Source organism: Vulpes lagopus, chromosome 5 (assembly GCF_018345385.1).
Source record: "Vulpes lagopus strain Blue_001 chromosome 5, ASM1834538v1, whole genome shotgun sequence".
Classification (NCBI taxonomy): domain Eukaryota; kingdom Metazoa; phylum Chordata; class Mammalia; order Carnivora; family Canidae; genus Vulpes; species Vulpes lagopus.
This window is the reverse complement of record NC_054828.1, coordinates 90164597-90192372: the sequence shown is the minus strand read 5'-3', so window position 1 is coordinate 90192372 and position 27776 is coordinate 90164597. Positions and strand designations below refer to the sequence as shown.

The 27776-nt window shown below is 40.1% G+C and overlaps 1 protein-coding gene across 3 annotated transcripts in view; it reads right to left on the bottom strand.

Moving 5' to 3' along the window:
• Nucleotides 1-27776, bottom strand: part of CTNNA2 (catenin alpha 2) — a 1087920-nt gene that overhangs the window by 327886 nt on the left and 732258 nt on the right. The window lies entirely within an intron of this gene.

The following is a 27776-nucleotide window of genomic DNA, read 5'->3' as shown; positions in this document are numbered from 1 at the left end:
ACTGGCACACTTGCTCTCTCTCTCTCTCTCTCTCTCTCTCTCTCACGTTCTCTCTCAAATAAATAAATAAAATCTTAGGGAGGAAAAAGTAGTCACCATTGCTCTGGAATACAATCTTTTATCTGGGAGGCAGCAGAAGTGGTATGGGGAGTTGAGAGGGCATGGGAGCATAGCGATTGATCATCATGCAGCATGTTTCCCCCTGCCCTTCCCACCACGGAGAACACCTGTGAAGATAACCAGTAGCTGAGGTATGATCCAACAATCTAGAACTTTGTGGGAGTCTCTACTATAGGAAAACTAGTGCTTTGATGTGCAGCCCTGTTTCCTCATAGACCCAACTCTGCAATTGGCTTCTTTGAAATGCTGCAGACCCAATTGGAGAATATTTAAAACTAAAAGTCTCAAGGGTATTAAAATGAATCCTGGCAACCAGATTGAGGCATGAGGATTTAAAAGATAGCAAGCACACGCCCTGCCACACAAGTATGTCTGGAGTCATACTGATGACCAGGGTGGGGATGCATGCCTAATGTGTGATGCATTCCTGGCTGCCCTGCATTTGGTTTACCTCAGTTGTCACAGACTCAGCCTTGTTAGATAAAAGGGCCACCACACTTCTTTGGCCCATAGAAATGGGCCATTTTCACAAACTCCTAATTCTGAAAGCATTCAGTGGATGGAGCCAGGGGAAGAAAAAAAAAAAAATACAGTTTAAAGGCATGCTTGGAATTTGCTAAGAGGCATGCATGGTCCTTTTGGAACCAAAATAGAATTTTTGATGAAGTATCTTGTGGTAAATTTGAAATATTAGCCCGGGGGCCCCAACAAGACATAATTCACTCCACTGGTGAGAACAAATCTCATTTCCACATCCATTCCTCTAAACTCATTACTGACCCGAGGGAAAACGGTAGCCTGGAGCAAGTTTTAATAAAGACACTGGTGGAGTCGTTGCTATAGTACTAAATGCAATAATGAGCAACAAGCCACTTGGTGGCAATGGACCCCTGGATCTGGAGAGACCCCAGAAGGCAGCTTCTGAAGCCTTGCAAATTCTAACCAGAGCAGAACACAATATCCAAAAAAGGTTTCCTTACTTTAGGTGATAATTTGTCATATAAGACTCACCCTGGCTTAAATGGTCTGATTGTCAGCTTGCCTTCAAATGAAAAATTGCTGAGAATAATTGATTTCAAATTAATTTTGATTTAAAATATAAAAAAAGAACCAGGCAGATGCAGTCAGGGGATTAAAAAAATAATAATAACTCTGGGGACAGAAAGACCTAGATTCACATTCCAAATCCAGGACAAACTTTATTCCCTCCTTAGAACTCAATCTCTGCCACTAAAAGTATGTGTTTAGCTAAACATAAGTTATCTGTGGGCAGAGTCCTGTGTCTTTGCTGTTTGCTGCTACCTCCCTGCATGCCTTATCATAAAACATGCTCAATACAAATACATTAAATAATTCTACTATCAATGACTTTTACAAAAATTAAGAGAGCTAAGATTTCTATCACTATTGGCACCTTGCTTGGCACAAGGTGGTTCTACAACAAATTCAGAACAAATTCACTGCTGTTGTAAAGCCACTAGTGGAAAGGCCACAAGAAGAGCTTCTAATGAGAAATCCAACCAACTTGAAGAGGTTTATCAGCTGCTGTGGTGGTGCTGGCAGGAAGGGGCCAGGTGCAGGGAGGTCTAGGCAGGGTCACATTGGAGAATGGAGGAGGGAAAGGGGAGACAGGACACATTGCCAATGCAAAGGAGTACTTTTTAAATTTATTTTTTATTTTTTTAGCTTTATTTATCTATTTATTTTTATTTTTTTGCAAAGGAGTATTTTGAAAGAACCAGACCCAGTAACAGTAATTAAGGAGTCATACTTGCTAATCAATCCTCAGCTTTAACAAGTAGAGTGGAAGGTTTCTCTGAGTTGCCAGAGCGTATCTATGTCCAGGCAGGTAAAGTCAAATAGAAAATCAAAGCAGGTGTCTAGAGAATCCACATAATCAGCTTTTAGGAAAGATGCATACAGAGCCTAGAGAGGATACCTGACCTAATTTCTCCCTCCTTACGTCCCATCACATCCTAACACACATACCCTTTTCAGTCTGGCCAATCTGTTCCCAACATTTTCTGTGACCCTATGATGACTTCCTCATTCCCTTGGGCCTGGTCTTCAAGCTTTTCTCTGCCAAGCAAAATTCTACAGAAAGAATCGATACAACTTTCCCATCATTATGGAGGATGGGGAAAAAGAAACAGAGAGAGGAGATGAGCTCATTCTAGCACAGTGGGACTATTCTGCATCTCCACTTGGTCTTTACCACAGCTTTTCATTTGTTTCTATAATGCAAGGACTTTTCTCTTATTGCTTTATATTGTCTATATCTTGTTTCCTCAAACAAAACATTAATTCTCCAAAGCAGGAACTTCTCCTTGGGCTGAGTTCTCACCCATGTAGCCCAATGAACACCTATCAAATAAAGGGTGACAGGAAGTCAGCAGGTACCTGCTTCACATGCTGTATAGACAGGAGCAAATGGCCTTTTGCAATTCTCAGTTACTTTCTGCAAACATTTATAGTAACTATGATATGCAAGGTAATCTAAAGGAATATCAATAATATTGTACAAACACATACATAAGTAGATCACATTAAATACACAAACATGCACACACACACACACACACACACATTATGAGGGGATATATCCACTTAGTCATTCCCAGATACAGGATTGCTAACCAGATTCTGGTTCAAAATCTCCCCACAATCTACTCTTGAGAGCCAGGGCTGCCCAAACCAGCAAAGCATGGGAAAGGGCCTAGAGCTCAGCAGTAGGATCTTGCCTGACCCACTGCGGCCCCTAATACTGATTCTTTGGGCTACATGCTTCTCTAGTTGATTGCCCCAAACCCATTTCCTTCTCCCCATCCCTCCTGCTCAGTGGGTCTTTCAGTTTGGCACCTCAGCTCAGCCAATGCCCATCAATAGGCACATCTTTGTAATACAAAACCATGTACCTCCCTTTAAGCTCATACAACTTGAAGTCAATACATTAAAGTTTCCAACGTGAGGTCTGCGTTCAAGAGAAAGAATATACAGCATTTTTACTAGTTTTTTAATAAAAAACTGATCGGCCTTTCCCGAGAAAAGGGAGAATGAAAGCGATCTCTCTGTTTTCTGACTGCTGGGATTGTAATGTAGGTGAGCCAGGGCACAGGGACAGCTGACAGTTTGCTGTCAAAAAGAACAAAATGGAGAGTCCAGGGAGTTCTACACATAACTGCAGAATTACCAATCGATCACTTTCCATTTCATAGTAACTGTGAAATACATCCAACAGTGGACGCCAGATAAGCTGTCCATACCAATAAGTAAACATTTCCAGGCATCAGAATTGCCAGAAAACAGAGGAAGTAACAAAAGAATGAAACCATATATACATATAGGAGGGAGGGAGACTTCCAGCACAGATGGTTGCCCACACTGAGCACATGGATAAGTGATTATCACAAAGTTGAAAGAAGCAAGTCTTGGGCATATGTTATAGCTAAAGTCGAAGCAGGGGTGCAAATGATATAGCAGGACAGACAATTAGGGAATTAATTAATTAAGGCTCTGTTTATACTTCTATTGTCAGTGCTAATTATTTGTTGGTTTGAAGTAAGCTCCCCTGTCTTCATTAGTGGCTGTCAGTGAATGATAGCATACTTGGATTTCCACAAGTATCAGTTGTTTCCAACGACTGTATTTGCAGCATCAGCTCATTTTATCACATGATGACGGTAATAACCAAAGAACCCATACTTGGCAAAGCTAAAAATGTTTCGTGGGTTTTATTTTCCCCAACAAGAGGTATGTTATTATTGCTATTACTATGTTATTATTACTATTACTTCCTTTAGATTTTAGCCTCTGTCTGATATTTAGTATATCAAGGTAACAGTTTTCCTTCAACTCTGAAGGAAAAAAAAAATGATTAGGTTCTTTGGAAGAGGATGAGCCCGCAAAAGTTCCCTCCACAAAACATGTATAGACCATCAAATCCAGTTTACAAATGGCTATTCTCCTGTATCCCTTCTCTGCCCCTCCCCTCTCAAGGCATTCCTAATGGAAGCAAGCACATCTAGGAGACCTGGTCTGGAAATCTGTAGACAACTTCTCAGTGAGGAATTGGTGACAGGATCGACTTGCTCATGTCTGTGATCATTAATTTCTACCTTTCCACAAAGGAGTGGCTGCTATTCTGGTGATTTCTTATGGCTGCCCTCAGACTTAGAACCAAATCACAGCCTGTGTTCTAACTTCTGCAATCCTCTAAGAGTCTTCAGGGTCCAGGTGATAGGGGCAAGGCTTGGGCAAAGACTGGAAGAATATTAATAAAGGTCTTTATCAGCAATGGCTTAGGAATACACCTGGAGAGAGGAACGGGGTTTCTAAAAAAAGAAGGAAAGGAGGATGATAGATTTGGGAGCTTTTCATCACTGAGAGCAAGGGTGTGTGTAAATGAGAGGGGAGAGTGGAAGAGAGGAGACTACAGGAGACAACAAAAATGCAGTCTCGACAAATTTGATATGATTTCACTCTGGGATGTTATTTTGGAGATTACTTATGACTTTTTAACCAGTAACTAAGAAGCATCTCACCAAACCTATTCTCCTTTAAAAGCTAGACCTGAAGAAAGTGACTTTTTATTTCTTTTTAGGAAGCTACTTTGTTTCCTTAAATGGAAAGTTCCCGGTGGTACGTCTTATTTTAGAATCTCTAACTTTACCTTCTCTTTTTCCTATTTTTTTAAAATTAGAATTGTTGGCTTATTTTTGATTTTGTTATTTTGGGGGACATTTAGACTGGCCATTTGGTGTCAGATGCTAAAGGTGGTGATTTCAAAAGCAAAGGAATGGAATCACAAGTGCATATAACCCTGAGTAGTGCAGAAAGATGCACTTCGGCACTTCAGAGAGGCAAGGGGGGCGGGGGTGGAGGACAAAATCAGAGTGTAGAAATAGATACAATGACAAGAAGACTAGAGTTGCCATCTGCTGGAGGATGGAAAGAATGACATTTGACACTCACACTTGCAGAGGAAAGCTAAACTCATTAGTCAAAATAATACATCTCCATGTACTGTGTACTGCCAATTAAAGGATAAAAAACTAGGAAGGGGTGTTATTGTTTCAGCATGCAGCTTTTGGATAATGTAGAAAATATATGCGGGAAGTAAAACAATGGCATCCTCTTTCCCTAACTTGCACCCTGCATACTCTTTAAAGAGATGATGAATACTGCTCTAAACCCTTTCAAATGCCAGCATGTTCCCTCAACATGTATTTCTCACTTTCACCACTGCCGCTTTGAAACCGAAATTGATGATGGGGTTTCTTCTATAAGTATGCCTAGTCATTGCTCACAGATTTTCTTTCAGCTTATGTAACATGGCCAAGTACAGGAAGCTCACTGAGGTTCGATATAAGAGAGCACCAGACTGGGGATCAGGAAAGCCAGGTGAAGAATCTCAGTTTGCTCACCAGCTCCTAATGTGACCATAAGCCAATCACTTTGTTACTCTGGGCCTCTGTATTCTAAGCTGTAAAATCATAAATGATATGGAGGAGGGGCTGCAGAGTTAAATGATCTCTAAGGCCCTTTTTAGCTCTCAAATTCTGTGAATCTATAAGCATTCCAAACTCATGTAGCACTTATAACATGAATATTCAAGCTAAATTCTCATCATTGGCTTCTACTGAATGCAGCAAAACAGTATCTAATGGCTTGATTAATCAGCCATAACCATCTTCTTTGCCAATGAAGGGAAAACATGTTTTCCCCCTTCTCATATTGTAGAAAAAGAGCCAGTTATTTAAACTTGATTTCTCAGATGCTGTTCCTATAGCAGCAACTGCCATACCAAAGTTCCCTGATGAGGAAAAATAGAAAACAAAAACAGCTTTAAGAATCACAGAGTTAGAACTGCAAGCAACCTTGAACATCAGAAGTGGAAACTGAGGTTAAGGAACTCCTCCACACTCAAAAAACTGGTTTGAGGCCAAAATGGACTAGATTATTTAATTGGCAATTCCTCCTCAGCTGAAACAAACCCATCTTTCTTTCAGTAGCTCTAAATCCTGCATACCTACAGCACCTGAATCAGGGATCCCTTCTTTTCTAATAAATTCTTATCTAGCCCAGAATGATTCCTCCCTCCTCTGGAAACACTAAGGCTTAATATCTGAGCCCTCACTTCGCAATTAACACAGACTTTCATTCATTTCATTCAGTCAACAAATATTTAATAAACACATTTTTTATTCCTGGCATTCTTTTACAGTGCAACTAAAGAGTTAAGGCCTTTGTTCTCATGTAAGTTGTATTTTAATGGGAGAGGAAGGGAAACATAAACCAAAAAATTTCCAGTAGTAGCATGTGCCATACAGAGCATTACAAAACAGGGTGACATGACTGAGCATCAAGGAAGATGTTGCTGAGACCTGACTGACCAGGAGAAGATAGCTATCTATTCCTACAATGGAAAAGACTGGCATTTGGGGGGCACATTAAATGTAGAATGAGGCTGGAAAAATAATCAACAAGAGGGATAGAGATGAAAGATGAGGTAAGGGAAGCAGACCAGATCAGATGATTTGGGGCCTTATGGTCATGCTGAGAAATGTGCTTTCCTTGCAAGCATTCTGAGAAATTAAGCAAAGAACTTAGTTCTCTTTTTGCGGATATCAGTCGTCCAGATCTCCAAAGGTTAACTTCTTACTTTTTTTCTTCTTACAATTCTCTCAACTCCTACACTGCCCAAATCTTTGTACATAGAATATTTTTTTTTTAATAAATAGCTGCTGAAAGGCTGACTGATTGGGTAGTGCATGAAATCTTTAAGTGAGTTAATATTTTAAGTAGGGACTTAACCTGAGGGCAGTCAGAGGCCACGATGAGCACAGCCCTCAACTTAAAATCCACAAGTAGACTAAGGGAATGAGCTCAGGGTTGAGACAGCACGCCCTCACACACAGCCTAGAACTCTCAGCTGAGATGGTGACAATGCCTAATCTAGGAAGAGTCCTTAAAGAACAAAAGGAGCAAAGTGAATCCCCAAACTTTGGAGAGAGGTTCTCACAGTCTTTGTACCCAGGTGTCACACAAGTATAATTGAAACTTTGGAACAGATGAATCGGTAACAATGCATGATGTCCCTGCTCAAAAGAGTATCTTTGTGTAAAACAGCTTGAATAATGGCCAGAATTAATTCAGAGAAGTTTTCTCCTTTTTTTAATGCTTTTCTTTTGACTGGAGAGCAATCTTTAATTGCAGCTGTAAGAGAAGCAAGTATAATGAAGAAGTTGTTAAACATTATGAAAACTATAATGTTTCCAATGTTAGCTGAGAATAACCTGACTTATTTTTCACCCTGAGTTCTAGAAGAGGCAAATTTCATGCAATTAGCAAAGAATTGTGTGTGTGTGTGTGTGTTTGTGTGTGTGTATATATATATATCATCTTCCTTCTTCTACCAGGCTCCTTGTGCTCTAAAGAGGTCCCCTAATCTCTGATGGGAGGAACCTGCATCTTGGAAACCCAGGTAGATGCTGCACCTTTTTAATCTTACATGATATCTGGAGTGCTTAGTGATACACATAGATTTACTAACAGCAAAAAGGAAGGAAGGAAGGAAGGAAGGAAGGAAGGAAGGAAGGAAGGAAGGAAGGAAGGAAGGAGAAAAAGAGAAAGAAACATAAAGAGATGGGGGAGGGGGGGACAGGATGAGAGGATAGAGAGAAAGAGAGGAGGAGAAACCAAGGTACATTGAAAGTCATGAGACATGGTCAATGATGAGAGCCCACCAATGCTATATGGAGGCAGAGGTCAAAACGTCCCAAGCATCCAGGACAGTGCCTGGAACACAACAGATGCTGTAAGAGATAGAGGACGGACAGACGGACAGGGACTGGGTGGGTGGGAGGGTGGAGGGAGCGAAAAAGGAGGAGGGAGGGAGAGAGGGAAGAATGTGGGAGACCAAAGAGGAGTTGAATTTGAGAGATAGCATGCAAGCAAGAAGGAAAGAGATTAGAGGGAAAAAGCTAGACATGAAGAGGAAGAAAGAAAGGAGATTATTTTCAAATTTGGATGCCTGTCAGAATCACCCAGGGGAGTCTGCCTCATACAGATTCCCAGGTCTGTTCCCAGCCCTGTTAAATCAGAAGCTGGGGGTGGCGGTGGGTTGTAGCCTAAGAATCTAACAAAAGTCAGAACCGAAGGCCCAGATGCTGTTGCTGTGCAGGCAGATTTTGAGAACCAGTGAGCTGCCTGCAGAGAAGAAAGGAAGGATGCGCCTCGTGGGCAGTAACAGGGCTGATGCCTGTACTGAGCCTGGAGGTGGGAGCTGGGGTGCTGCTCCCTATTTCTCCTCAAGAAGGTGGCCCATCTGCAAGAACCAGAGCTCTCCTGGTGGAAGCCGTCCCCAGCTTTGCCTATCCCCCAAGTGCATGCCCTTGGGCGGCGTCGGGAACGCGGCGGCCCAGCCTGGTTTTGGAGTTCGGCCCCCGATTGGCACCGAGTGGCAAGACAAGCTCTCCCACATGCTGAGGAACGAGCAAAAGTGACTCGGTTTCGGAAAGCCGACAAGGCGGCGCTGGCACCCTCCAGCCCGACTCGCGTTCCCGATCGCCATGGCAACGCCGCGGCGCCCAGCGCAGCCGGGGGAGGCGCGTGTGCGCGGGGCCGGGCGGGCGCGCGGGGCCACGAGCTGCGGGAGCCTGGGGGCGGCAGCCAGCCCTGCCGGGAGCGCAGCCGCCCAGGCACGGGAACAGTTGCCTCTCGGGATTAAGTCTCCGTGGGCCCAAATGGTGTGTGTTACTATGACAATGGTAAAGAGGTTCCTGGCTTTCAGGGGAGCGGCTACGTGCAGTGTGAGCTGCAGAAGGCACGAGCTCTCTCCAGGTTGAGAACACACACGTACCCATTGCACTGGGCGTTTTACTGACAACGACCCACACTGAGTTTCATTTAGAGGCTGTGACTTAAAAAACCAAACCAACAAACAAAAAAAACCCCTTAAAGCCTGGTGGTCGAAAGAAGAGAATTAAGCATGCCTATCAAATGGTAATTAATTTGGTCTCTAGAAAGTAAAAAAAAGATAAATAAGCTAAGTGTTCTGATGAAGTAGCTCTATGAAACTCTATACATACCAAGAATGCCTCGAATATCATCTTAAAAAAATACGACCATATATAAAATCATGTTTTGTTCTGTTATTGCTTCGTAAGCAAGAGGAATATTCACTCTTCTCTGAAGCCTACTGTGCCTTTTTGTAAAAAAATTAAAAAAAGAATACAGAGCATCTTCAAAAGGGTTACCGGTTTTCATAGAGTATAGATTACCTACCATGCCAGAGACAGCCCCAAAAAACGCTAGCAGAAAAAAAGTATTGATTAAATATAGTCACAAACACTAAGCTTACATTATTAATATTTCCCACCACTGATGATTTAGCATTTTATTATTCATCAGAACCTGTGAGTATACTACACATGCCTGGGTGGCTCAGCGGTTGAGCGCCTGCCTTCCACCCAGGGTGTGATCCTAGAGTCCCAGGATCAAGTCCTACATTGGGCTCCCTGCAGGGAGCCTGCTTCTCTCTCTGCCTATGTCTCTGCCTCTCTCTCTCTCTCTCTCTCTCTCTCTCTCTCTGTCTCTTGAATAAATAAATAAAATCTTTAAAAACAAAACAAACAAAAAAACCCCGAAACCTTGCCACAATTAACAGAATTTAGAATATATTGCCTCTTTATATATTAGAAAAGACTTATTTTTTAAAGCCCACTATTATATGCTTTTAAAAAGATATATTCCCATTATCCTTGGTTGTATTTGCACACATTTTATGAATTCATTATATGTCACAAATTATCTTAAAATATGCCATTCATATATTATGCCATTCAAAGACATAACATACACAAGACAAATCACTGTTTGGTTCTAACTCACTTCTTTCACTGGATTTCTATGTACATTTTCCCAAGCATCTATACTTTGCCCAATGAATAATCCCCTGGGAGAATTTCTGTTCCCACCAGTCAGTCTGAGGCCAGGACCTCATCACTCACCAGCAGTCCCGCCTGAAAACCCATCATGATATGTTTTCCATTGTACCATCTTTTCCCAACCCCTATGTGGAACTACAAAACCTTCTCAATTAGAGTCAAGTTTTCTTGTTTCTCCAGGAGACCTTCCATTGTACTCTAACCATGGGAAGTATTTGCTTGGTAGGTTTTCAAATTTTTCCATATTATCTCGGTCTATGGGCTTTTTAAATATTCTTTTTAGTCATTTTTCTATGTGAGCATGTCACACTTATCTTTATACTTTCTCTAGTGTCTAACACATAAAACAAATACTTCAGTGAGTGAATGAATGCTGGCTGATGTTGGCATACTCTGGTGGCCACAGATGCTTAGGGAATTCTGGGAGTTATTCTCTGCCTCTGTCTCCTTGAAGATATCACTTCCCTAATGAAATGAAATTTGGAGACATGGTTTGGATCCCAATGCAAACAAATTCACTCCAAAAGAAGAAAAAGAAAAAGAAAAAAATTCCTGGGATAGATAATGAGAGACATCTGAATATGGACTGTGTACTAGACAATATTAAGTAATATCCATAATCTGCCAACGTGTGATAATGATATTGTGATTATATAAACAAAATAGTATTTTTTTACAGGGCACAAACTGGTGGTTACCAGAGGACGGGGGGTGGGGGAAATGGGCAAAATAAGCAAATGGGATTAAGAGGTACAGACTTTGGTTACAAAATAAATAAGTCACAGTGATACAGAGTACAGCATAAGGAGTAGATCAACAATGTTGTAATAACTCTACGGTGACAGATGGTACACTTACCATAGTGAACACTGAATAATGTATAGAATTGTTGGATCACCACATCGTACACTTGAAACTAATATAATGTTGTATGTCAACTATACTTTAATAAAAAGAAATTTAGAAATTTATCTCTAAATATTTACTCCTAAATATTTAGGAGTAAAATGTTACAAGATCTGTAATTTACTTTAAAATGCACAAAATTAATGGTATAAAAGTTGCAAGGTATAGGTAACTAAATTGAATATTAATAATTAATAAGTCTCATCAAGTAATTTCTTCATTACCCCTCTTCAAACCACACATGATAAATAGTAAAATAATAATAAAGAATATAAGTAAGAACTATATCTCTACATGGCAATCACCTGGGAATGATTTCGAATATTCTGTTTATTCCTTAATTAACCACTCTGGAGACAAGTGGCTGCCTGCCTCATAAATCAGAGAAGGCAAACCCTGGTTCAATCCTAGAGGTAGGTACAAGTGCTTCTGGAGCCAAAGGAGAGAAACGGCTAGGAAAACATAGCTTTCTTTGAATATGACCCCCACTTTGCTGGAAAATGTAGCTACTTGGCCAAAGAGAAAGTAAATGACAATGCTAAATGTAGGTCTACTATGTTAGAAGACCTACGAAAATGGCAATAATAATGAAAATATCCCACAGTTGTAGAATGCAACATGAAAACCTACTGTATGTTTAGTTTTTAAAAGTTGTCCTATGTTTATTTTTTAAAAGTTGTTTATTTTTTATAAGTTGTTCTATAACGTAAGAACATTTCATAGATATAGATCCCATTTTATAGATGGAGAAACTTAGGTCTTGATAATTAACTTTAAATTTATCCTTAAGTTGTTTAAAATTACTAAATGGATGAAAAAAATTCCCAAGATTAAGGCAGTAGCTGAATCTCAGAATCAGAGCAAAACTATTCCCTGACATTCTGATTATTACTTTATAACATGCAATCTTCCCTTGTCTGCTCCTGAAATAGTTGGGTGGAAAACCTTGCCTCATTTCCTACCAGCAGGCTACAAGAAGATACTCTCCTTGCTTGCAGAAGAGCCTCAGTTTATGGGTTGTTACTGTCTTCATATAGAACATCAAATATTTCTGGAGAGCTTTTGAATGTGTCTCTTTTTAGCCCTCTTGACACCGCTTAAGTTAGGTGGGTGGTAAATGCCATTTAGTTTACTTTATAAATCAAGAATTCTTATGACAGCTGGAACAGTATCCTATGTGGCAATGGCATCAGAGTAGAAAGAATTCTGGAACTGGAGACCCAGATAAAGTCTTACTATGTCTACATCACCAAAGTATACAGTATTGCTTTTCTTTTTCAGCCCTCAGGGAATCTGAAAGAGCAAAACCATCAAAGTAAACAGTACTCTCCTTTCCATAGTGGTTGAATAATATCCTAAGTGGTAGGTATACTTGGATTTCAAAAAGATTTCTGAAGCCTTTGCAATCTTCACAACTATAGGAGAGATGTACTATTCACCACATTATGTAATGAAACAAACTTTGTTTAGGTTTGAAGAGATGTAGCTAGTTAGGCAACAGGTCAATTTCATTTTGTCAAACAACTACTTAGTTTTGTACAACAAAAGTCCTGGTTGGTATCCATCACCCCTTGTTAAGCAATCATACTGAAAGGAAGTAGTTGATTCCATTAAACAATATTCCCTAATTTGTAGGCATACTGAAATCAAATAGATGAATCTAAGTTTTTTTTAGAGAATTATTTCTTTTTAAAATGAGTATTTACAGGTATTTACTATCTGAATATAGTTAACCCATGCATATGGATGGCCAAAGAAACTCAAGGGGACTATTTGAGTAGAGAGAGATGCAACCAAGCTAGGCTTCCATCTGTGATAGTTTGATAATGGATAGGATTCTTCCTTTGACGGCAGCGCCCAAAGCGCAGGGCTGAAACCCTAACAACCTGCCTGCCTTAATCACCAGCTATGAATTGTTCAACCAAACATACATGAAAATCTCTTCTAGCACCATTCTGATATTGCCAATGTTGAATGTCTAGTGTAAAATCAGCAACTCAGTAAAGATAAAAATAGGGAGTTAGCTTAGCATGAGGTTATAGCTCCTGTCTGCATTGCTCTAAGGGCTGGGGAAGAATCCCTGCCTAGCTAAAGATACTATCCAAATGCCTAGCTTCACAAGAAAGATCCAATCTTATTTTTTAAACTGTTTTTATATTTACTCTGTTTCATTCTATATGCTAGTAGCAAATTTACATTACAGGTAGAAAACCACCCAAGCTCTCAAGCACTTTTATAGTGAAGTCCCCTTCACTTTCCAGCCTTTGTTAGGTACTTCAAATTCACATATTCATGAATGTCAAAATTGAAAGGGATCTTAGAAATCCTCCCATCCAACTTCCATTCTCTGTATAAAGAAGGAAGGTATCCAAAACTATCAGAGCTAATAAGTGGCAAAACCAGAATTTAAACATCGATATTCCCACTCTATGTTGAGGTCACTCCACTGTACCAGAAATATGATTTGGATTTTTCTCTTGAGAAATTTCAGCCTGGCAGATGGGGGAGATGGAGGGAAGTGGGGGAAGGAAGTTCAGAAATAGAGAGCAATTTAAGACAGTATTTAACAAAACACTTAATTTTTAGAAAAGAAAGAGTTCAAAGAAGGAATGGATTAATATGGACTTCTGGGAGTGTGATTCCCCACTAATAGACTCTCTGAAGAATGGAATACTATCTAAAACATTTTATATGCCCTAGCTCTTAGTACAAGTAATGAAACAGAGTAAGTATCCACTATATGGTTTTTGAATGGATGGGTGACTATATGGATTTGTGGAAGGCTAAATGAACAGTCTAGAGAACGAAAGCCCTTGTAAAGAAGTGGCATTTAATAGGGGTCAGAATCAGAAGGACAATGTGGAGGCTAGAGAATATTGAAATGAATACTATTTACTTAGAGGCTGTTAAAAATACAACCTGTTTGAAGCAGAAGCCATTTACTAGGACGTAGCTGATGATGTATTTGAACATTGACATCTCAGCAAAATGCAGCTGATCACTGCCTATTCCCATGACTTCACTGGGTTATGTTTAGATTGGTGTTGTAAATGCAGGGAGAGTTTGAGGAACTTGTTAATGAATCCAGACTCCCACATACAAAATGAGATTTCTGAATGTGTGTGGTCGTTGGTACTCTGTTCTGTTCTTTTTCTATGCAAACAGCAACAGATGGAAGGAATGGAACTGGAGGAGTGGGAATCCAGGAGGAAAGTTTAAGTTGTCCCATCTTCTCTCTGCTAGGTCTACTATGGATGAACACTGGGGGAAAAGAAGACTGTAGAAAACTCAAGTTTGGGGGATCCCTGGGTGGCTCAGTGGTTTAGCGCCTGCCTTTGCCCCAGGGCGTGATCCTGGAGTCCCAGGATGGAGTCCCACATCGGAGCCTGCGTCTCCCACTACCTATGTCTCTGCCTCTCAATCTCTCTCTCTCTCTCTCTCTCTCTCTCTCTCTCTCTCTCATAAATGAATAAATAAAATCTTAAAACAAAACAAAACAAAAAACCCAAAACTCAAGTTTGGTGTTTACAGAGTCAAAATGCTGAATGACATCCAGCTCCTTTATAGTTGCTCCAACAGAGTCTAGAGAATATAGAAAAATCACTGATTACCAATACCAGCTGTGTTAAAGTTAGTGGCTTAAGCATTCTGTACCTGGATTTCCTCATGTACTTTGGGAAAATGGTACCATCCTAGAGAACTTTAACAAATGAACAGAATTAATATATTAACGTGCTTTATTTTAGCACCTGAGATAGAATTGTCACTCTATAAAGTTTGCTGCAGCTTAAGAGGATGCTTTTGAACACTTGTGCAAATTTATAAAAAGTACATTGACCTCTGAAGAAAGCATAGTTTATGTTCAAAATCCTCCTCTTATTTTCAACCTCATCTCACCCAACATGGCGTACTAGCCATTTACAATCCGTTGAAAGTAGGCTTGCTTTGGCCTTAGGATCTTAGCACTTGTTCCCACTACTTGGAATGCATATCTCATGGAATTTTAAAGGGATGACTGTTATCATTCAGGTTTCAACTCAAATATCACCTCCTTAAGGCAGCCTTGCCTAACCTCAGATAATAGTAGGCCCCTTTCCCTCAATTTCTCTCTTCCACCTGGTTCCATTTTAACTTTCCCTAGCATATTAGTACCTAAAAATGATCTGATTTATCTGTTTGCTTTCCAGGTTATTCAGTCATTCAGCACTGTAGCCCCCTACCTAAAATATGCCTACAGGTTAAGTGCTCAAGAGATATTTAACTAGTGACTGATGGACTAACTGATCGACGAGAACAGGACCCCAAAGCACATATATTTAAGACAGCATTAATTATAGCTTCAAAGACAAAGTTATCCCATTCCAAAAAGAGAATACTTAAATTTCACACAGAATGACAGCGTTATGCTTTTAATGCAAAATGTCTTTTAACTGTTGCTTTCCTCCTCTTCCTTCTTTTCCCCCCAGTCTTGAGGTGAAAACAAATGACAGGAAGGCACTGGAAGTTGCAACCATGTTCTTTCTCTTAAAAGAAAGTCAAAAGTTGAGAAGCTAGAAGTCTTTTAGATGTTCCTTGTTTGTTGTCAGCCTGGTAAAATAAACTTTTATTGTTGAAAGCTCTCCTCCCTACTATTCCCCCTCACTTCTGGGGCTGGAGTGAACAGAATCCCATAAGCTATAGTATACTTGTATTTCATGTAAGTTTAGACTAGTGATCTGCACATGCTAGATGCTTAATAATTCTGCTGGCCTCATTACTTGTATAAAGAACTAAAGAGTACCTAAGGACTCACGCACATTCTACAGATATTTAACTTGTGGCCTAAAAATTGGAAGGTCAATCTTCCAACCTTTAGAAAACCAAGGTCCAGTTAGCAATTCTTTAGGAATGTAAAAGGTTGGTTTAAGTAAGTATGTGTCTACCAGTTTCTAGTTTTGAAAATTATTCTAACATCTAAATCATTCTTCCTAGCTAAATACAATATTATTTAATATTTATGTACTGTTATTTTAATTTTAAATTTCTATTTTTATAGGCAAAGGACAATTGAGCGGAAAAATGTTATACCCTCTCTCTCTCTAGCTATTCATGCTGTGAAGCAACCTGTTTTACTGTTTAAACCTATGTTTGTTCTGTTTCAATCGTGCAGAAGGAAACAGTTCTGGCACCTTTAAAAATCAAAGATCTATCACTCAACAGGAGAACATAGCAACTAGCAAAGGGAATTATGAGGTAGAGTGAAAAGATACCATGCTTCTAAAACCCTATCAGACTTATGATTCACCTGGGAATCTAGCAAAATTGTAGATTCTGATTCAGCATACCTAAGATAGTACCTGCGATTCTGCATTTCTAACAAGTTCTACGTGATGCCTATGCTTCTGGTCCTTGGTGTTTACGGACCATAGCATTTAGGCCATATGGTTTGAGAAATGAAAATCGCTTTAGATCATTTAGTACTTACAGATATAGTAACATTAATCCACTGATACTTTATTTAACCTGTAAAAACAACAATAAGTTCTTCCCTTCCTATCCAGAAATGGAGCCTATTCTTTCATTCTTTGAGTTAGATTGGCCATGTGAATCACTTTAGCCAGCAGACAACAGCAATTTACCAGAAGGCAAGACTTGAGGATGTGGGTCTCATGGCATAATGGTTAGTACTCTGGACCCTGAAACATACTTGCATCCTGGGACTTGCTCTTCCTTGCCCTTCTTGGAATCCTGTAGTCACCACATAACTGTCCCTGAGCTAGCCTACTGGGGGATGAAAGGCCATGTGGAAGAGAACTGAGAGGACCTTGGCTACAGTGAGTGAGTGAGTCAGTGGGGCCCCAGCCAACAGCCTGCCAATCTCTGTCCCTGTGAATGAAGCCATCCTAGATTATCTAGTCTCCAGCTAATTCTCCATCTGATCACAGACATGTGAGTGAGCACAGTCAAGCTGTCCCATACAGATCTCTACAGGCAACACACAGAACCAGGGACTAAGTAAAATAATTGCTGGTTTAACTACCAAGCTTTTTGTTTACTAATTCTGTTTTTATGTAGCCCCTGAAGCAGGAACAGGTACTTAAAGAAGGAGCAGTAAGAGTTTAAGTTAGAGATGCATGATATCATTGTGCTTGAGATTCTTTTTCCTTCTTATCCCTCAATCTATGTGATATAACTTTGGCCTTATATAATAGAAATTGAGATAATTAGTTATTGCAATAGCATTTGTACTACTCTATTTTTATAACTCAATTATTATTTTTTTATTTTACTATTTTTAAAAACATTTTTGAAAGGATTTTATTTATTTATTTACTTATTTATTTATTTATCTGACAGAAAGAGAGGGGGAGAGAGAGAGAGCACAAGCAGGGGGAGCCGCAGGCAGAGGCAAAGAGAGAAAGAGAAGCAGGCTTCCTGCTCTGCAGGAAGCCCTATGCAGGGATCAGATCGGTCCCATCCTGGGATCTCAGGACCTAAGCCCAAGGCAGATGCTTACCTGACTGAGCCACCCAGGCGCCCCTTTTATTATACTATGTTAAATAGTTCTACTTAGAAGTGAAGTCACTTCTTCCAGGTCACATTGCTTATAAATGGCAGAATAATTTTCAGCCTAACATAGCATCAGAAATTTCAAAAGTTTTTTCAGTAAGTGATTCAATGTCTCAGATTCATCTGCTAAAATGCAAATGTATAGGATGGCATTCGGAAGGACATGATCTCCAGCCATCATCCTGTTTCATGTTTGAGAAGGTAATATAAGGTCCACCGGCAAAGGAACAATCTTAGACTGATGTGAGATGCCAGTGACAAACTCTCTTGGGAGAAGGACACACTCAACGCTGGCCAGTCATTGACACAGTCCCTAGACAGACAGCACCACTGCTGCACTTTTCCTTTGCAGGTTTCCTCATTGTTGGGCACTCTCCCCTAGCGTCAGTAATCCTTGACCATCTGGGCTTCTCTCAAAACCTGTCAATGTCAGCCATATTTTTTTCTTTTTCACAGCCACGTGAAATACATATTAATGACAGTGTCATGGCCATGCCTATATATTAAAGGCTGCTCACTATGGACTATACAGTGTTTCTCAATTTTTTAAACTATCCTTCCTTTGAGGCAATTTCTACCTCTCCCACTCCTTTCATTCTTTTATGTCGAGAACATTATTTTAAGAGAAGCTTTCTGAACTGGTATTCCACAAGCTGAATACTGTCTGCAATACCACTTCCTTACTAATATAATCTGATTTTTAAAAATTAGAATTTGAGGGACTCCCAGGTGGCTCAGCAGTTGAGTGTCTGCCTTCAGCTCGGCATGATCCTGGAGTCCCAGGATTGAGTCCCACATCAGGCTCCCTGCATGGGGCCTGCTTCACCCTCTGCCTATGTCTCTGCCTCTCTATCTGTATCTTTCATGAACAGATAAATAAAATCTTAAAAAAAAAATTAGAATTTGATACCCTTTAAGTAAAACATGCACTTTGCAGGTAGCTGAGGCCCTGCCAATCCCTGTCATTCAACTACTACCCACCTCCACATTGTCTTACTAGATTGCAGAGACTTCTGATTGTGCACCAGCCGTAGGCTAATCTTTCTCTCCTTGGGGATTTGCACCTACCACCACCACTATAACCACCATGCACCGTCCAGAGATGCCATAATCTCTATGTCCAGCTGTAACCTCTGTTTCTATTTTCAACTCCTTACTCTTAGCTCCAAATGTTAGTTTGCTTCCACATCTTAGTCTTCCTTGCTTTCCATTTACCCTAGATTAACCCTTTCTTTTGAAATCATCTTAAATTAATTCTCTGAAAAAGTACCACTTACACGATCATCAATCCCACTACAAAATTATTACTGCACCTGGCCTGCCCCATCCATCTCTAATATTAATAGAAGAAGTCGCACTTGGGCTGACAATATCTCACGTGGGCAGATGTGATAGCCTCCCCACTGTTCTCCTTCCTTCCAGTATTCTGTGACCCTGTCCTTCATGTTCAAGGCCATCACTTATTGTATCCACATTCTGAAAATCATGATCCAGGCTGAAAGACTTCCCAGTCTGGCTCTAAACTCCAGTCGCATCTCTCCACATACCTGTGCTCCAGATACCCAATGCATCTTAGAAGTCTGTGTTTTTTTTTTTTTACATTTTGCCTACCAACCCTTTGATCTAGTCAGCTCTTCCTCCTTTTCTCTCAGCTTCTCTGGCTGGTTTTGCTCAACTAGCTGGAGAAATCTCTCTAACCACAGCTCTTGTTTACATCTCTGCCACAGCATAAATCATATTGCTTCCCTACCCATCACCTGCACTTCAGATTTGAGAACACTAGAAGCAGGGACTACACTTTATCAAATTTTGCATCTCCTCCGCTAAACCTACATTTGACTTAAACTAAGAAAAGCAAATAAGAACAGCAATAGACATTTATGTTAAATAATTAAAAGGCATTCTCAAGGTGTCTGTGGGAGATTAAGAATTAGTTCCAGAGAATGGGAGATGATTTGAATAAAGACATAAATGCATCCAACTGGGCAGGTAAATTTACTTCAGAAAGCTCATTGCTTAGGGATGGCAGGGGATTTCCTACACAAAATAGATCTTTGTAAGGATTCCTTGTATAAATGGCATTACTCTGTGTGAATTCAACTCAAAACTTGGGTTAATATTTTGCACTTAGATGTCAGTGTACTACAGAGGCTATTTATATAAAGCTCAGATTTCATTGGCTATTGATTAAGCAAGAATTTGAACCAGTTAATAAACTCTATTCACCAAGAATCTCTACGAACCCAGAACTGTGCCAGACTACATTCAGAAGAGAGTGTGCACATGTACCAGTGCTGTGTGGCTATTTCTCTGCTTTTTTTTTTTTTTCTCTCTGCTCTTTATATATGGTTTCTCATATCTGATCTTCTGTACCTTTGGAAGTAGATATTAGAGAGTCCTAAAAGCAGGAACATAACAAGTCTGTTCTTAGGAAGTTTCACTTTATCTGTAAGAACAAAATTAGCAACATCTGGAAAATTCTATAAAACAAGATAATTAAATGTCAAGATGTATCAGAGACAGAAGCCACTACAGAATTAAATTGGTTTCATTATTTGTGGCTAGGATGAGAAGGTAAGGCATGCTAATATCAAACAGAAGAACTGTGTTGTCCAGCTACCTTCATAAATTCTTGAGGCCTGAAAAAAACAAGTTCTTGCACCAGTGTCCTACTATAGGGCTTGAAATTTAAACCTTAGAATCATTCTTTGGTACAGTGAGAGCCAAGTTAAAGTCAGATGTTCCTGTGGCCTGCAATTAAATAGATGTTTCCAAAGCTGTCCTGGCACATTCATCTGGTGTTAATAGGTGCCCTAAATAATTGGGTGAAACCAAGAAAAACAAGATTTCTTGTGATTGAAATAAAGAGTGTATTCTGAATTTCACAGAACAGAGCACAGTCTGGTGCATTTCAAAAATATATTTAAACATTCTTATCCCAACAGAGCATTTTAAGTAACACTGCAGTAAACTATTTTCAGACATTAACACCTTTATGAAAATAATTTAGCTGGCCAGCTACTTAATAAGCTTTAAGAATGAAATGCTCATGAACTCCCAAAAGAACACTGAGGCCCCCAAAACCCAACCCTCCATCTGAAGAGGGAATAGACTCCACAGGAAGGAATGAAGAAACGAAAATGGGGAGGAAGGATAGTTCCAAAGCAGGAAAAACAAATTCAGATAGGGATCTCAGTCAATGCCAGATGAGCCAGATGAAGAAGAGGGGACCAAAAAATGTTTCTGTTTGTGGCATGGTGAAGTTTCTCAAGGAGAAGAGGAAGCAGCAAAAGAGCTATTGAGGATGAGGGGCACCTGGGTGGCTCAGTGGTTGAGCATCTGCCTTTGGCTCAGGTCATGATCCTGGGGTCCTGGGATCAAGTCCCACATCAGGCTCCCTATGGGGAGCCTGCTTCTCTCTCTCCCTATGTTTCTGCCTCTCTCTGTGTGTCTCTCATGAGTAAATAAATAAAATCTTTAAAAAAAGAGCTATTGAGGATGAAATGTGTACAACTTTTGAGGAAGACAATTTGGCATTATGTATGGGAAGTCTTTTAAAAGTCCCCACTCTTCAAACACCAATTTTAGAATTAAAATTTAAGGACACTATTGCCCAAACAAGCAAAGGAATATGTCTTAGTCTATTCAGGCTGTTGATATAACAAACTATTGTAGACCGTGTGGCTTAAATAATGAATACTTATTTCTCACCGTTTGGAGGTTTGGAAGTCTAAAATCAAGATGCGTACAGATTCGTTTTCTGGGGACAGCCTGCTTCCTAGTTCATAGATAACCTTCTTGCTATCCTCACACAGTACAAGAGGCCAGAGAGCTCTCTGGGGTCTCTCTGATCAGGGCACATGAATCCCATTCATGAGGGCTCCACTCTCATGATCTAATCTCTTCCCACAGGCCCTACCTCCAAATAGCATTACATCTGGGATTCAGTTTCAACATAGGAATTTTAGGGCAATACAAACATTCAATCTATAGCAGTATATGCATGAGAATATTCATCAGGGCCATGTGATAATAGCTAAAAAACAAAAACAAGTAACTGATAAACAAGAGGATATGGATAGCATAAATAAAATATAATGTCTTATAGCTATTGAAGATGTTCCTATTGATATGCATTCTTTTTTTTTAAAGATTTATTTATTTTTTTATTCATGATAGACATAGATCGAGAGAGAGAGGCAGAGACACAGGAGGAAGGAGAAGCAGTCTCCATGCAGGGAGCCCAACGTGGGACTCAATCCCGGGACTCCAGGATCACACCCTGGGCCAAAGGCGGGTGCTAAACCGCTGAGCCACCCAGGGATCCCCCTGATATGCATTCTTGATGTGGAAAATATCACAAGGAAAAAGCGGTTACAAAGGAATATGTGTAATGTTACCAGATGATTAGGAAATATGTATGAAAATAGACAAATTCTAAAAGATTACATATCCAAAACTTAATAGTTTATTTCTGGGTATTGAAATTTAGGTGACAACCTTCATTTCAATTTTTAGTTTTCCTTGTGAATTTTTTTTCGATTTTCATTTTTCTATAATAAAAAGGTAAAACTAAAATGTCCCTGAGAAATACATGCAGATTGGCAGTAAAAGGAAAACTAAGGAGTTGAGTAGGCTGCAAGATGCCTAAAGCTAGCACATAGAAGTGTTCAATACTTCTCACTGTACCAATGATAACACCAAACCTTCTTAAGAACCTACTGAGTGCTAGGTATAATAGACAGAGACTTCACATTCTGTGTATTTGAAATTTAATAGGAAAGAGAACAAGATTGAAAAAGGGATTTTTGTCCAAATTGTACCAATAGTCATAGGCATTTAATTAGCATTGCTGACCCTTTAATTCTGCAGTTATAAAACTAGAGAATTGGTGATCCCTAGGTTCCTTTTTCAGGCTAGAATTTGTGAGTGCTTCAACAGACTATTTCTCAAAATTTAATTTTAACCTATAGCTAATGGTAAAACACAGATGTGATCAGTGGGCCTAGGAAGACACCTGATTCTATCCAGCTAACATGCTCCAAGGTTGTGAGTCCCAGGCTTTCACTTTTGAGCTGCAAGACACTAATAAACATGATCTCACTAAATTTTCCCAAGACTTCTTTGAAATAGTCATCTTTCATCCTATTTCACTGATAATGGAGTGACGTGTATAGGATCAAATGGGTAGAAAGTGGCAAAGCAGGGACTCCAAGCAAAATCTTTTTTTTTTTTTTTTTTTTTAAGTATGGTCTTCAAGATCTTTAATGTCCCATTCGGTTCTAAAATGCTATAGTTAGAAATTACTGCCACATTCCTATAGAGGGAACAGGACCCAGCATAGGATTGGTAAAGACAAGCTGCTAATGGAGTTCAGAAGAATTAAAGATCACTTCACATGGGAATCTGTTAAGAACTCATAGAAGAAATGTCACACCAACCTTGAAGGATGGCTAGAATGAAGTTAGGCAGAGATTGAGAGAGGATATAGCAGTTAGGTATAATAGGACATGATCAGAACATCTGGCAGTGAAGAGGGAACGTGCAGAGGACTCTACATAACAGAACAGGCCTCTTGAACTAAGACAGGTATTTATTACAAAAGTCAAAGATTACTCTAAGGTGTTGGATCTTGGAGACTAAAAGAATATAACAAACTTCAAATTTTCAGTATGGCATTGGAAGTCGTTTACCAGCTTCCTTCCTCTTCCCAACACAGAGGTTCCACTTGTTTTTGTTGCCTTCTTCCCCACCACACACCCTCTGTGCCCCCTACCAAGAAATTGAGCCACTCCATAAGACTGAAGCATTCGAGTTCCCATACTTGCACTTTTGCCTTTATGATGCCCAATCCCTCCTGTCAGTGCACCTATATCTTAAGTCCAGAAAGTCCTTCATAAGCTTTACTTCCATCAGTGAAGTCTTTAAGCATGGTCTCATTTGATTCCTCAGTTCTTCTCATTTGTATGTTCTAGAAACATTTACTCTAAAGCATGGTGCAATATACAAATATTACTGGCAAAGTGCCTCAGCATCTGCTTCTCCTTCCTACCTAAAGTTCCTGGAGAAAGTGCAGACTCAATTGGGAACCACCAGCTACATGTGGTTGTGAGTACTTAAAATATGGCTGGCCCAAAGTCAGATAACTTAATCCACACCAGATTTCAAAAAACATTAAATACCTCATTATTTTTTAATTGGTTACATTTTGAAATGGTAATTTTTTAAAAGATTTTTATTTATTTATTTATTCATTCATTCATGAGAGACACACAAAGAGAGAGGCAAAGACACAGGCATGGAGACACAAGTAGGCTCCATGCAGAGAGCCCGACCTGGGACTCAATCCCCGGTCTCCAGAATCACACCCTGGGCTGAAGGCAGCGCTAAACCGCTGAGCCACCCGGGCTGCTGAAATGGTAATATTTTAGCTATATTGGGCAAAATAAAAAAAAATCTATAATTGAAAGGAAAAAAAAGTTCCTGGAGGAAAGCACTGAGTCACTGCATTTCTTGGGTTTATCCCATACTCACTCACATCATGCACTGAACATGATAGGTACCTCCTCAATGCTATCTGTACTATCACCTAGTTTTAAGAGGAAGATAAAATTTGATAAGAAAAAAATTATCTCCCTCCTTAATTTGTTTTTCCTAAGTAGAACTCCTGAGAGAAGCCTCAGGGCCCTCATCTTTGGTCCCACATGCATCTTCAGAGGCATTCTGGAAAGTGCCAGCTGTACACTGTATACCCACAGAAACAACACAGTTAATTCTCCCTTCTGAAATTGTGACTCCCACCCTTCTCCCCTTCATCTAAATGTTTCCTTTTAAAGAAAGCCATGGTTCACTGCTACTGAAAATTAAAGACAACAGCATAAAGATCAAGGTCCAAGCTGGTGCAGCCCATGACAGAACATTAAAATCACCACTGAAATTTCTCTTTCCTTGAATACCACCAAAGACTACTAATGGAAAGCCAATCCCCAGAACGCAAGCTCATCTCAGATGTTCTTCACTTGCACTTCTTGGTTCACAAACTATTTTGACTACGTGAAACAATTGGAGGTGAACTTCAGTTGAGATAAAATGGGAAAGACCTATCCCTTCAAAACTGTATGTGACTACCCTCCCACTCTCCCCCTCCCCATCACAGCATGGAGTACCAAGAAAATGCAGGAGTGTTTGTTATGCAAAGGTTTAGAAGAGGAGAAATTAATCACCTCTTCCTCCTCCAAGCTATACTCTAGCCTCTCCAGTTGTCTCTAGTTTGCTCTTCTACTTCTTAATTCCAGCTTCTGTTTTGCAATCAGATTGCGCCCCAAAGTTTCCTTCCATTTTCTGAATCCACATTTTCAAGATTCTTATCCTTTCTTAACTTCAGTTCCCAATCACATGTTGGTGTGATGGCTTGGGGTGGATTTCCTGATCCCTGACTACTGTATTGCAGTGGTTCAGCAAGACAGGCATAAGCTCATTCCCCATACAAACATGGAAAATGTTGAGGGTATTTTCAGAGCATATAAAGTATCTCTCATCAGCATCTAACACTGAAGAAGACACCAAGAGAAATCTGGGATTAGCCCAGAAGGAGAGACTGACCAAGTATACACAACAGCCATATTGCAACCTGAATCAGATGCTCTCACAAGACAGGTAAAGGGATATAAAAGATCAAACATGAGAAAAGAGAGAAAACTTTATGTGACTTCTTTTCATTTCTACTTTTTAGTATGTTGGACCCTGAGAAGCATGAAATTAAAACTCGTGAAAAACAGCCTATCTCAACTTGCTGTGGTGACTCAAAAGTTGTCGTTTCTCAACTCAACTTTGCTGAAACACTTGATTCATGTTGTTCTTATTTAACCTAATTTGCATTGATTTAATCAGTGCTGGTATGCTTTAAATACATAATAAATTGGGATTCTGCAACTTAGATGACTTAGAATAGCTAAATTTCAATAAAGCTCATTTCAATCTGTTAATGTATACAGTTCTGCCAAGGGGTTTAAAAGCGTAGAAAAGATGCAAACTTGCCACATTAGAGGTGGGGAAGGTTTAAAGATACCATCCAGATGAAATGATTTGCAGGATAATAATGTGAAAAGCAATATATATATATATATATATATATATATATATATATACACACACATATATCTTAATTACAACCTAGACACATCTTCTACATTTTGAGTAGCATACTTAGAAGAAAACTCACATATAAATGCAGTGAATTTAATTTTATTCTCTTTCCTCCTTGCCAACACTCAACTCTTTTCTGCCTCTCTGTACCAGCTCTACAAATCAAGTGACATCCAAAGTGGGACCTCTTCTTGCCCATTTGGCAGGCTTCATCACCACTTTGCCAAGCCGCCTGCATTAGGAGGATTTTCTTCCTAGCAGCCATGGGGATTGGGTGGCTTATACTCACAGTGCTTGCTGAATGGTTGGCCAATGTTTACTCCTGCCTGCCCCCGCCTCCCCCACCACCCTTTAGAGTTTATGGCTCAATCAGCCAGCCTGCTGTCAGGAATAATTGTGTTGGCAAGAGGTGAAAACACTTGATGGTGAAATTGTTTGTCTGTTAAAGTGTTCTGCAGCACCTTGCAGGTGCCAGGATGAAAACTGCAGGTGCCCAGTCCAGAGTCAGGTAGGAGTCTAGAGTGAGAAAGAGGCAACCATCCAGAATGGCAAGAGAAGAACACCGCTTTGGTGTGGGACAGAAAAAAAAAAAAAAAAAACATCTGTGGGTAATGAGCTGTGAGACCCTGGGTAAAGGCCTGATGTCTCTGTGCCTCAGTTTCATCATATGCAAAATTAAGGGGCTTGATTGTCTAATGTCTCTTCTAGCCCCTAATATGACATGTGCTGTCTAGAACATCTCAGATTTGTTTTCCTTCCAATTAAATAATACATCTCGGAGATAACCAGAGGAGAGCTTGGATGAATATAAAATGTAATGATACATGCCCCTGTTCATATGACTTTTCCTGAAAAGTGCCACCAGTGTTTGGTGACTTTGATTCCACTGGCTCATGCCTTCAGCTTGGATGCTAAGGACCAACCCAGTTCCTTGTCCAAAGTCAATCCAGCTTGAGAGCTTTGGTAATCTACTGCATTCTTATCAAAGCAAGAACCACTGTAGATAACGCCCACTTACTTTCAATTCTGAGAGACGGAAATGTTGAGAATTAAAAGAGAGGAGCTAGAGATTCACATCTGATTCCTCCTATCACTTCCTTGGGCATCTCTGTCAAGAAGCAAGGCTTGCCCACACTCACTTCCAGAAGGATTTCCTTCTGCCATCTCTGAGGACCTTTTCTTTTTTCTTTCTTTCTTTCTTTCTTTCTTTCTTTCTTTCTTTCTTTCTTTCTTTCTTTCTTTCTTTCTTTCTTTCTTCTCTTTTTCTTTCTTTTTTTTTTTTAACAAATGACCAACAGGTTCCAATAGCCATACAGACCCTCTCCAAGCTGGTTGGGTGGAATGAGAGAGAGAGAGAGAGAGAGAGAGAGAGAGAGAGAGAGAGAGCTCATTATCAGAACCCCATCTACAGATGATTGTGAATGGAAATAATCAGGCAAAGACTTCTCTTCATACTTAGAAGACACAATTTAGCAACAGTCTCAAAGTTTAATTAGGGTTAGGTGTATGAAGGGGGTAGGCTTCATTACAGTTTAAAGTACCCCTTCTCTGCTTATTCTCTTGCATATTCTCCTAGAGCATAGTGCAGGGTGCTGTAATCACCATGTGCAGTATGTTGGGGTCAGCCCCTCCTGGGTGTCATACAGCAGAATCTTTCTTTAATCCACCTGGGACCCTTAAAGACATCTAGTGGGAATGGTCAAGTCCGGGCAGGATCTCAGGCAAGACTCCCTGTACACAGGCATACGCTTCTGCCACACTGGGTCTCATGCCACCAAATCGGGATCGCTTTCCCAACCCACTGGGTTGAGAAACCATCTCCCCATCTACCTCTAAAAAGTGCTGGCTGACTGCGGAACTCCAGTGCCTGTGAGGAAAGGGGGGAAAAAATCTTCGGCAAGCCCCCACAATCATTGCTTTACTCTATCTTCTCTCAAGTTGCTTTTCTAAAGCAAAGGACCAAATGTTGATTTCTCTACAGATTCCTACGTGTCTCTTACACGTAGACAGCTTTGGAGGGGGAGGGGGGAACGTCCCCAAAAGGAAAGGGGTGGGGGGAAGAGAACAGAATCTTTCAGTTTCCTGCTTGGAAATATCTTGTCGTTGATG